Source organism: Lithobates pipiens, unplaced genomic scaffold (genome assembly GCF_037356315.1).
Source record: "Lithobates pipiens isolate NorthernLeopardFrog02 unplaced genomic scaffold, aLitPip1_a1.2 Scaffold_13, whole genome shotgun sequence".
In the NCBI taxonomy this organism is placed as follows: Eukaryota; Metazoa; Chordata; class Amphibia; order Anura; family Ranidae; genus Lithobates; species Lithobates pipiens.
This window is the reverse complement of record NW_027507718.1, coordinates 180,611,048-180,623,087: the sequence shown is the minus strand read 5'-3', so window position 1 is coordinate 180,623,087 and position 12,040 is coordinate 180,611,048.

The following is a 12,040-nucleotide window of genomic DNA, read 5'->3' as shown; positions in this document are numbered from 1 at the left end:
GCGGTAGAATGTGACCTATGGGTATTGTAGGCTAGTAAAGGCCCTCCTCAAGACTCTGGGTCGGAAAGCTGGGTGATATGTTGCTCTGAATGGGTACTGGTGAATGGTGAATGAATGGGCACCCCTTGCCTGTACTGCCGTCCTGAAGATACCCAAGATGCAGAATGGTGACATGGAAGCTGTCGCTGAAGAGTGGTGGAGGTGTGTCACTCAGTGGCAAAGCGGCACGTGTTGGGAGACATCACATGGTAAAACAATTATGGACTGCTCCATAGGACCTGCTTCGGCACACGTTGAAAACACAGCGTGGTAAGACAATTGTGTACTGTTCCATGAGAGATGTCTCTGGAGCGCTCGTTGAAAACAACCATGCGTTACACGAGCTAAGGACTGTGCTACAGGTACTGGTTCGGAAGCACATGTTGGGGAACCACACACGTTGAGACAGTTATGGATTGTTCAGAAGGAGCCGTGTCTAAAGAAGGGTGGTATGCGCCTTTTAGGCGCAAAGCGGAATATGTTGGAAGTGAATAAGAAGTAATGTTATATATCTAAAGTTCTACACATTTGTTGGTACAGCCGAACTCAGCCATGTTGATGTTTGCATGACACATGTTTAGAATGTGTAGAGGAATGTGGCAGAATCTGCATATCAAAGGAGTTACCTTCAGCCCAACTGGTGCACACAAGCTTCAAAGAGATTGATGACAAAGACGGCCCAGGGCACATCAGATGCATACTGGCCACAAAAGCCAAGTATGGCAGGACAGTCAGTAATATTAGGAGGGCTGTCATGTGAACACTGATTGGTCCAAACCAAATGGGACTGGCAGTAGGGTGTGGTATGGCTGAGGTATGTTTAACAAAAAGGTTTGCAACCATGAGGTCTCTCTCTGTCTCTTTATTCCATCATGAGGTGTGGCTGCGAAGGTCGGATAAGTATGGCTTATATTATACTGTGATTGTATGCTATGTATTATTGTAACTTCTATTGATACCTTATGCACGCTGTATTATTTCCTTGGGAAATAAATGAGATTAAATTGACCTTAAACGTGTATTGATTTCATAGCCAAGGGTGGTAGCATTGTGGTATTAACAATAACATGTGCTCGGCGTAATAGATTGATAGATTAGCTAAACTATAGGGACCAGCAAAGGAATACATAACTGATAATAGTAGTACTAGATTGCATTGATCAGTTACTTCATGTAGGATTCTGTGTAATGTAAAGGGGTCCAGAGGTGTAGAGTGCTGTGCAATGTAAAAGGGTCCAGTCTAGTGGTGCAGGGAATTTGTAATGTAAAGGGGTCCAGAGGTGTAGGGTGCTGTGTAATGTAAAAAAGTCCAGAGGTGTAGAATGCCATGTAATGTAAAGGGGTCCAGTCCAGAGGTGCATGGTGTTAATGTAAAGGGGTCCAGAGGTACAAGGGCTATGTAATGGAAAGGGGTCCAGAGGTGTAGGGTGCTGTGTAATGTAAAGGGGTCCAGAGGTGTAGGGTGCTGTGTAATGTAAAGGGGTCCAGAGGTGTAGGGTGCTGTGTAATGTAAAGGGGTCCAGAGGTGCAGGGTGCTGTGTAATGTAAAGGGATCCAGAGGTGTAGGGTGTCAGTTAGGTGTCCGATTTGTCCATCGCAATGCCGCAGTCTCTCTAAAAATCACAGATCGCCACTGTTACTAGTAAAAAAAAAAAAGGCCTAAATCTTTCCCATAGTTTGTAGACACAATATCTTTTGCGCAAACCTATCAAAATACACTTATTGGGATTTTTTTTTTACCAAAAATATGTTGCAGAATCTTTAATGGATATGCAGACAATTAAAAATTTAAGGAAATTGATGTTGGTCTATCGCATAAAATCCCCAAAAAAATACATTTACGTTTTTTTGGTTGTAGCATGCCAAAATGTGGAAAATTTCAAGGAGTATGAATACTTCTTCAAGGCACTGTAGATCCCAATAAACATCAAGGGGGGGTACTGTCACAGATCAGCTGCGGAGCTGATCTGTGTCTCACCTTTACTGTAGTGGGTCGGCTGGCATCTGTTGTCCACTGTCAGGTGTTCAGCTCTGTGCACTCTGCAGCTATGGGCGTTGACGCCCTTCACCTGTTGCCTGATATATGTTACTGTCACGGTACTACTTACAGTGAACCCACAGGTGAGCAGGTGACACGGGATCCCCCAGGGCGTGGAATCTAAGAGTCAGCCGGTGTTCCGCCAGGGACCCTCTCACGAAGGTTTGGACTCAGCTGCGTGCTGACCCCAGGTCACGACCCCCGGGTTCACCCTGCTCGCTAGGGAAGTACCAGAAGACACTGTAGAGAAGGATGGATGGATGAAGCAAGGAAAGCCAGGTAGTGAGCCAAGGTCAGGGCGGGCTGCAGACAACGTAATCAGAACAAGCCGGGTCGGTACACAGAAGATCAGTTCACGAGAAGTCAGATAAAACAGGTTACACAGGGGAGCTACAGAAACAAACGTTGCTCAAGCAATGGTAGCAAGTTAGAAAGGGATTTAAATAGAGAAGCACATGAGGGGCTGGACAGGAAGTAGCAGGAAGGAAACATATATCAGGCAACAGGTGAAGGGTGTAGACGCCCATAGCTGCAGAGTGCACAGAGCTGAACACCTGACAGTGGAACAACAGATGCCAGCCGACCCACTGCAGTAAAGGAGAGACACAGATCAGCTCCGCAGCTGATCTGTGACAGTTAGACCTTTTTAGAATAAAAAAAGAAAGAAAAGAAAAAGAAAAAAAAAGTTTGATAGAGCCCACACACGTTCGGATTTTCCGACAATATAATCCGATCTGACCTTTTCTGTCTGAATTTCCGACCGTGTGTACAGGGCATAACAGGTGCGCTTATTCATTAGGTAATGAATAAGCACACATGTTAGTGTGTGAAACGTGTCTACCATTTGAACTGTCTGTAACACTTGGGATGTTCATTTATTAAAGAATTTTGATGGATCTTGGAGTGCAGCCATTTCTTCAATGTTGATCGTATGCGAATGCGAGCCGAGTCGAGAACCTGTGATATCATTAGAATTCCTGTCTAACCTGGAGCAGCGAGTTCTTTTGTTTGGATATATATATATATATATATATATATAGTGACCATGTCTCATCTGGAGCAGCGAGTTCTTTTGTTTGGCTATATATATAGTGACCATGTCTACATGTCCATATAACATGTGTTTTTACCTAAATTAAGTACTCATAGTATCACATTTATCCATATTCAATCATTTTATGTGATATTGATGAGAAAAATTGTATCCGCAGGTGTAGACAGTCAGAGAGGGAGCTGACAGGCAGGAATGAGGGGGAGAAAGGAGACAGCAACATATGATGCAGGGATGCACTGACCATGGTGTTTTTAATGCTCAGCGCAGAGACGGCATACAGGAAGTGTCAGATTCAGAGAGGTTTTTTGTATAGTTTAGAGGGGGGCAGATTACACAGCACAAGCACTATGAAGTGTAAACTGCTTTAAGGGATCAGGATCTATATATTTTTGGAGGTTAAGAAACACTTTAAGAGACGGGACTAATGCGAATGTACAGTATGTAAAGTGCTTTGGAAATTGTTGGCCAGGGACGTTTCAACACTAGAGCTGCGTTCTGACAAGGTTATATTTACCTACCTCACTTATATGGTTAATGATACATAACATAAGTAGGGATGAGTCGAACACCCCCCCGGTTCGGTTCGCACCAGAACCTTCGAGTGGACCAAAAATGTGTACCAACTTTAGAACCCTATTAAAGTCTATGGGACTCGACCGTTCAAAATCAAAAGTGCTCATTTTAAAGGCTAATATGCAAGATATGCAACAGACAACACCAGCAATAAGGGGTATCTTCAGGTGTATACTGTGCTGGAGGCACACAACACCCACTTTAACTCCTGCAGATGCCTGAATTAGAGAACACCAGCAATAAAGGGTAGATACAGGTGTATACTATGCTGGAGGCACACAACACCCACTAACTCCTGCAGATGCCTGAATTAGAGAACACCAGCAAAAAAGGGTAGATATAGGTGTATACTGTGCTGGAGGCACACAACCCCCACTTTAACTCCTGCAGATGCCTGAGAAAAGAACACTGTCCCTGCCTATCTTGCTCTTTCCCTGCACACCGGAACACACTACACAAGGCCGCTGCACTGGCGGCCTTATATAGTGTGGGGCGTGTACTAAACCCCCTGAGCTATAATTGGCCACAATTTGCTGTGGCCAATTATGGCTCTCCTCATTGCCGGTGCTGTGATTGGCCAAGCATGCGGGGTCACAGTTGCTTGGCCAATCATGAGCCAGCAATGCACTGCAATGGCATAGTGCATCGTGGGCCGTTCGTGCCACATGAATTTGGTGCGAATGGTCCACAAAGTTCTGAATTCACCGAACAGACGAACGGCTGATGTTCGAGTTGAACATGCGAACGAGTTGAACACCGAGCTCATCCCTAAACATAAGTGATTAAAACCTTTTATCTATATATGAATACACCCATGCGGTTGCGGCTTTAACCCATGAAATTAAGAACGAATGATACTTGTGTGATAACAATCTAATTTAAACTTACTATTGTACAGAAAATTAACTTGTATTAATCCGAGGTTAGCAACTATAACATAATTGATACAACCTTAAAATGAAGATGTTACCAATGATACAAAATATTGTTATAATGGTCATGCACATGCTATGAATAGATTAATAATATATTAAGGCTAAATCCTACGATAAAGTTAAGTAAAAAGTAAAGAGATAAGAGAATAATTTTTAGGTGTGGCCATGTTGTGTCCAGACCATGAGTTTAAGAGAGATTTAGCATCTCTAGGCTTTGGTTTTTATGTTGTTAGAATAACTCATTCCTACCAATCAAAACTCAGGATCACCTCATTGGTTCAGAAGTGGCATTGAATCCTCATTGGCTACCCCTGAAGTCTCCTAATAGTTCTTGGTCAGGTCTTAAACTTCCGGTGCCTCTAGGCTTAATAAGTAACCCCCTTTCATCCCCAGCCCAACCAGTTCTGAAATTAGCATGTCAACGGCCCCTGGTGAGATGGAGCCTCCTCGTCTGCAAAGGACCTTTACAAAACAAAAGGATACCATTAATTCAATTAACACCTGAAGACATTCAATAGTTCCCACGAGACAGGAAAAAAAGGTAGTGTAATGCTGAGCCCATATCTCATCAGGATATCACAAATGATATAAAGTCCTGTAAAAACATATACATATAATCATAAGTGTATATATATATATATATATATATATATATATATTAAATGAGGCATGGTAATTTAATTAGAGAATGCTTGCAATGGTTCCCTTGAAGCTCCTTGTTATAAATATGAAATTCAAGATCTCCACTACAGTCCCCCCTGACGTTCATTCTTGAACTTATGTCCTCCTTTAATTATTTTGTACCCTCCCACAACAGTCCAGAGGCCCTGACCCTTCCCACCCCACCACGGACTCCTCTTCCTTTCTTGAACACGCCGGAACCCATCAAGGTACACTTGAGATAGCAAAGAAATCCTGGTGCCTTTGAGACTTCACATCTGTGAGGGCTCACCTAGGTTGGAGTTGATGGTGCAGAGATGTACGCTCACCCTTGCAAATAGACACAGCCCACAGAAACAAACAGATAAGCTACCTGGGCTGTTAATCTGTGCACGGGGCTTGACAGAAAAAGCCAAGGGATCGTCGAAGAAAGCCGTTGTCCCGGATTCCATAAGTCTGCATAAACGAAATACAAGCCAGGGTCATAAGCCGGGGTCAGTCTTGGAACACTGTAGCTTTGAACACAGGTACCTTTAGTGACAAGAAACAATGAACACACCAAGCCCTTAGAGTGAAGCAGTGCTTTATACCCAGCTAATTAGGTAACCTGCCACAGTTGATCCAAGAGTAACAGGTACAAACAAAATTGCCCACAGGACTTTATGCAAAACTAGGCATGGCTGGAAAGCAGGCAGAATAGAACCGAGTGGCTCAGGGGTAAAGAAATAGGAGCAAGAACAGTCATTAATTCAATATAGCCCAGAGCCACTTGGGGTGCGACCACGCCTGGCCGTCTAAAAGACACGGTAGGGACCGTGACAGTTCCCTCCCCTTAGGAATACCCTCAGAGGATGGAACAGTCTATTTCCTTTGGGCTTTCTTTGTTTTATAAGTTCCAGCTGGGGAGACTTTCGTCGCTCGCAAGGCTCTTTCGAAAGTCTTCAGGTCCTGCTTATGGACTATGGTGCCATTTGAGGCATACGTGCAGTCAGGAGGTAGTGAGGACACCGGCACAGGAACTTGAAGCAGGGACACCAACACAGGAACTTCCTGTGTCGGTGTCCCCGCTTGAAGTTCCTGTGTTGGTGTCCCCGCTTGAACTTCAACTGGGGACACCGACACAGAAACTTCAACTGGAGACACCGACACAGAAACTTCAACTGGGGACACCGACACAGAAACTTCAACTGGGGGCACAGGCACCGGAACTGCAATTGGGGGCACAGGAACTTCAAGCTGGAACAGCTTGAACAGACTTGGGAACTCTGGTGTTCTTAGAAACAGGAATGTAAGAGTCCAGAGCAAACATGAATGCTTCCCAGCTATCCAAGACTGGACTCCTTTCCTGTAAAAGCTGATGAGCTCATGTTTTGCATTGTCCAGTGAGCAGGTTGATGGAAGCACGAATCTTAATATAGTCGGTGGCATAGGTCCTAGGCTTAAGGGCAAACAACAGCTCACAATCCATCTTAAAACAAAAGAAGGATGCACGATTACCATCAAACCTCTCAGGCATCAAAACAAACGGTTCCGGACATGCAGGTTCCAGGGTTGGGTGTACTGTGCCTTTAAACAAGCGGACTTCTTGCTGCAGCTCAGCAAAGGTCTGGCCCAGGCTGGAGACTTGCAGAGCAAGGGAGGTGAGCATCCTGTACATCTCTGCGGACTCCATGGTGGTCAGTTATGTGAGGGCTTACCTAGGTTGGAGTCCATGGTGCAGAGATGTACACTCACCCTTGCAAATAGACACAGCCCACAGTTAGAAATAGATAAGCTACCTGGGCTGTGAATCTGTGCACGGGGGCTTGACAGAAAAAGCCAAGGGATTGTCAAAGAAAGCCGTTGTCCGGGATTCCAGAAGTCAGCATAAACAAAATACAAGCCAGGGTCAGAAGCCGGGGTCAGTCTTGGAACACTGCAACTTTGAACACAGGTACCTTTGGTGACAAGAGACAATGAACTGACTGTCAGGGCTGGCTTAGCCCTTCCTCCTCTGGGCTGGCCACTCAGCTGTCGGCTAATTGCCAGCTCTCTTCTCTTTCCACAGTTACCAGCTGTTCCCGATGATGCTCGTCTGACCTGCCTATTTAAAGCCTTCCTGCTCACTTTTCCATTTGCCTTCGCGTTGGTCACATCACAGGGAACCATCTCCTGCTGTTTGTTTCAAGACTGGCTTGCTGACATCCCACCTGGCTTCTTATCATGCTTGCGGTTGCTCTCCTTGGATCCCTGACTTCCGGCCTGGCTGATTACCCAATCTGGTTAATGAACTTTGGACTGGCTGACTACCCGATCTGGCTACAGGACTCTGGCTATGCTTGACTACGCTTTTTTCTATTTACCTTTTTATTTTTATTAATAAACAAGTGTGATTTGATTGTACTTCTGTCTCAGTCTGTTTCATGGTTTCTGACACTGACCAAGCCCTTAGAGCAGGGGTAGGGAACCTCGGCTCTCTAGCCGTTTTGAAACTACAAATCCCATCATGCCTCTGCCTCTAGCAGTCATGCTAGGGTCTTGCAATGTCTCATGGGAGTTGTAGTTTCAAAACAGCTGGAGAGCCAAGGTTCCCTACCCCTGCCTTAGAGTGAAGCAGTGCTTTATACCCAGCTAATTAGGTAACCTGCCACAGTTAATCCAAGAGTAACAGGTACAAACAGAATTGCCCACAGTACTTTATGCAAAAATAGGCATGGCTGGAAAGCAGGCAGAATAGAACTGAGGTGTGGCTCAGGGGTAAAGAAACAGGAGCAAGAACAAACAGTCATTAGTTCAATACCACCCAGAGCCACTTGGGGCACGATCACGCCTGGCCTTCTAAAAGACACGGTAGGGACCGTGACAACATCCAAACAATGAGTGCCTGTACTGCAATGTTTCATCGCTCCTTTGCCTTGGAAGAGAGGAGCCCCAACACTGATGGCAGGATCCTGGCATATCTAATCCTGTAACCTGGTAATACGGTTTAATGGTTGCACCAATTGGCAGCGATGTAACTAACGGAGTTAAAGTAAACGGCGTTACTTAACGCTGTTACTTTAGAGGGTAATGAGTAGTCTAACTGATTACTCTTCCCTTCATGGTAACGCCGTTCCCATTACTTGGGCTGTGTTACCGCAATTACATCTACCGCCACTAGGGGCGCACCCGCTGCTCCGCCATCTTGGTGCACCCGTTAGCGGCTTACAATGTGATTGCTCCGTCAAGTGATGAGCGATCACTTGTAAACAGACCGGCGTCATGACGATGCTGGTTCCTCTCTCCCCTCTGTGTACAGATCTGTACAGTGGAGGGGAGAGATCGGATGGCAGCAGCACTGTGGGCACTACAGATCCAGCCCACAGCTGCTCTGTGACAATTGCAGTCACAGCCATCCCTCCATACTCTGCAATACTCGGTAATACCCAGCCATACTCGGCGATACCCATCCATGCTCAGCCGTACCCAGCCATACTCGGCCAATATTACAGTGGGGGAGAATGTGGATATTACAGTGGGGACTATATGGTGGTGGAATTTTCACAGGTTTTTGCAAATTCAATTATTATTTGCTGATCCGAAAAATGATCCGATCTGTGACTCTGATCCGAGGAATGGGTAGGAATGCTCAAGCCTCCTAATTTGTAAAAACAAAAATTATGACTGATGTCTTAGTTACATTACCTTGAGGAGATACAAGAAACCAAAGTACACTTGGAGAGCATAATATTAGAGAAGGAAAAGGAACAGAAGAGGTGAGTAATGAAAATGAACAAGAAAAATAGTAAAAATAATAATGAAAAAAAAAATCAGATTTAATGCTGCTCCAACCAAGATTTTTAGTTTAGATTCTATTTTAGACTGTTAAAGAGCATTGAACCTGTATTCAAAAATAAAATAAATATTAGTTGCCCTAAAAACTTTTGCTGACTGCTAAAAAAGAAAAAACAAAAACAAAAAAAGAAGAGAAAAAAAATATATATTTCGTTAACAAAAATCAACTCCTCTCCCATTAGCAGTATTTTTGCAGGTCAAGTACACAGATATTAACAACGAGTGAGAAAAAAAAATTATTGAAACTTTTAGAATTTAGGTAAACTTAACTGCACATTATTACTCAAATTGTTATATGCTTCTCCCCAAAACAACAATAAATAAAAAAAAAAAATTTAGTTCTAGGGTCCTCTTTTAAATGCGCACAATACTCTAAATTGGTCTCTTAACAGTTACTCACATTGGCACAGCAACAGGGTGGCGTTTGCTAAAGCTGTGGCCCTTGACTGTCCCTGAATGAACTTTTACCACTAAGAAACCTTAGTTTGAGATATTTGGATTAACCTCTTTTGATCTTGAGATCACCCAAATCGTCCACTTCACTCCCCCTAAGACATCCTGATTTCCAGCTCCATTGTTACCCCCTCCCATGCTCAACCTCAGGACTGTTCCAGAACCTCTGGAACTCCCCACCCCAATATGTCCACCCAGCCCTTTTCACACCTAGATGATCCATAAAAATTCCAGGAAGCCTACACCGCCTTCACCTTAATATGCTACCTCAGCCAGCTCCATAACAGATAATTCCCAGCAGCTATTAATATTGTACCATAGGGATGGCCGAACTGTTCGCCCGCGGTTGGTTCGCGGCTAATTTTGAGTGTTCGTGACTCGCCCGATCGGCGGACTATTGTCTGTGTGGAGCAGGGAGAGACTGTAGTGACACAAATCGCTAGCTATTAGGTCCACAAAAGTCCTTTTAAGGACTGGTATAGGTGTAGTACAGTACATAGGGTTCAGTGCACTGCTGTGCTGGTGATTGCAGCAGCCTGTTTTTTGTCAGTGTAGGGAGGGACAGGACGCTGTGTGCAGCAGGGACAGTCAGTTTAATCACTAGCTAGCTATTACTATTAGGTCCACAAAGGTCCTTTTAAGGACTGGTATAGGTGTACAGTATATAGGGTTCTGGTGCACTGCTGTGCTGGTGATTGCTGAGTGCACTGCTGACTGATTCTGCAGCTGTCTTTTGTCAGTGTAGGGACACGAAGCTGTGTGGAGAAGGGACAGTCAGTTTAATCACTAGCTATTACTATTAAGCCCACAAAGGTCCTTTTAAGGACTGGTATAGGTGTACAGTATATAGGGTTGTACACGTATAATATACTTTCTTCCAAATATAGAAGGAATATTATACTTGATTGCTGCCCGATTCTGCAGCAGTCCTTTATCAGTGTAGGGACTGAGGGACAGTCTGCAAATCACTAGCTACTAGGTCCACAAAGGTCCTTGTAAGGACTGGTATAGGTATACAATATATAGGGTGCTGGTGCAGGGCTGTGCTGCAGATTACTGCCCTATTCTTCAGCAGTACTTTATCAGTGTAGGGACTGAGGAACAGTCTGCAAATCACTAGCTACTAGGTCCACAAAGGTCCTTGCAAGGACTGGTATAGGTGTACTATTTGGTGTGCAGTATATAGGTGTGTAATACACGTATAAAAAAGCATAGTATAGTGCATTTCCACTGTGCAGCATTGTGGCTGCTGAGTGGTTCTGCAGCGATACTACAAAGAGTGACAAACGCAATAAAAAAATGTATAACTAGTGTGATAGACCAGTGGCCCCCAAAAACGACAGATTGAAGCGGGGTGTTATATACCTTCTTCCACATACATACTGCACTTCTCTAGAGACTTTTGTCACAGGGTCATTTAAAAAATGACTGGCAGAGGAAGAGGCAGGCCCTTCCACAGGGGTGGTAGGGGTAGGGCAGGAGCAACAGACTTGAGCCAAAGTGGCAAATTGCAGAAGGTGCGTGGGATTACATCAAAGGATGCACCAGACTTGGTTGAGTGGCTCACTCAGCCTTACTCTTCTGCACCCTCCTTATCCTCTCGATCTGCACCCTCTTCTTCACTCTCTGCTGTGTGCACCCCCAAAGACACTACCACCATATACCTTCTGCTTGAGTCACAGGAATTATTTTCTGATCCATATCACGATCAGCCACTCTTAGCATTGGATCAGGAAGAGGAGGCAGCAACAACCGCCACTCAGGAGTCTGACGACAGTACCCAGATCAGCCCAAGGAGGAGGTTGGTCCCTGCTGTTGCTGCCTACTCCAAGATCTCTAATTATAGTGGTGGGGAAGGTGACATTGATGAGGACGTGTCTAGTGATGTCACGTGGGTGCTCACAAGAGAGGAAGAGGGGAGTTCAGAGGGAGATATGGACCAGCAGATAGGGAGGAGAAGCAGGAAGAACTTACATTGCACAGGAGGGACAAAGCAGACTGTGAATGTATCAGGAGCGAGGCATCAACCATGTACGGTCACATCTGGCGCTCCCAGGATGCCGGCACATGGCTCCGCAATAGTGTTGCCATCTGCAATCTTTGCAGTCAGCGCATAAGTCGCGGTAAGCCCAACACTTACCTAGGGACGACCGCCTTAAGAAGGCACATGAGCTGCCATTACCGAGCCCAGTTGGAGCAACGGAATCCACAAAGCCACACTCCAGGCTCTCACCATCCAGCCTCGTCTTCTACTTCTCCTCTCTCCTCACAATTGTCCTCGACTCCACCTTCCATCCTGCCATCCTCACTATTTTCTGCAAAAAGGCAGGCTTCCGTGGGCCAAATGTTTCAGCGTAAAAAAAATGATGACGCCGGATAACCCTCTTGCCCAACGGTTGATGGTTGGCTTGTCAGCACAGTGTCAGTGCCAAGATACATCTGACCACAGACACGTGGTCTAGCAAACACGGGCAG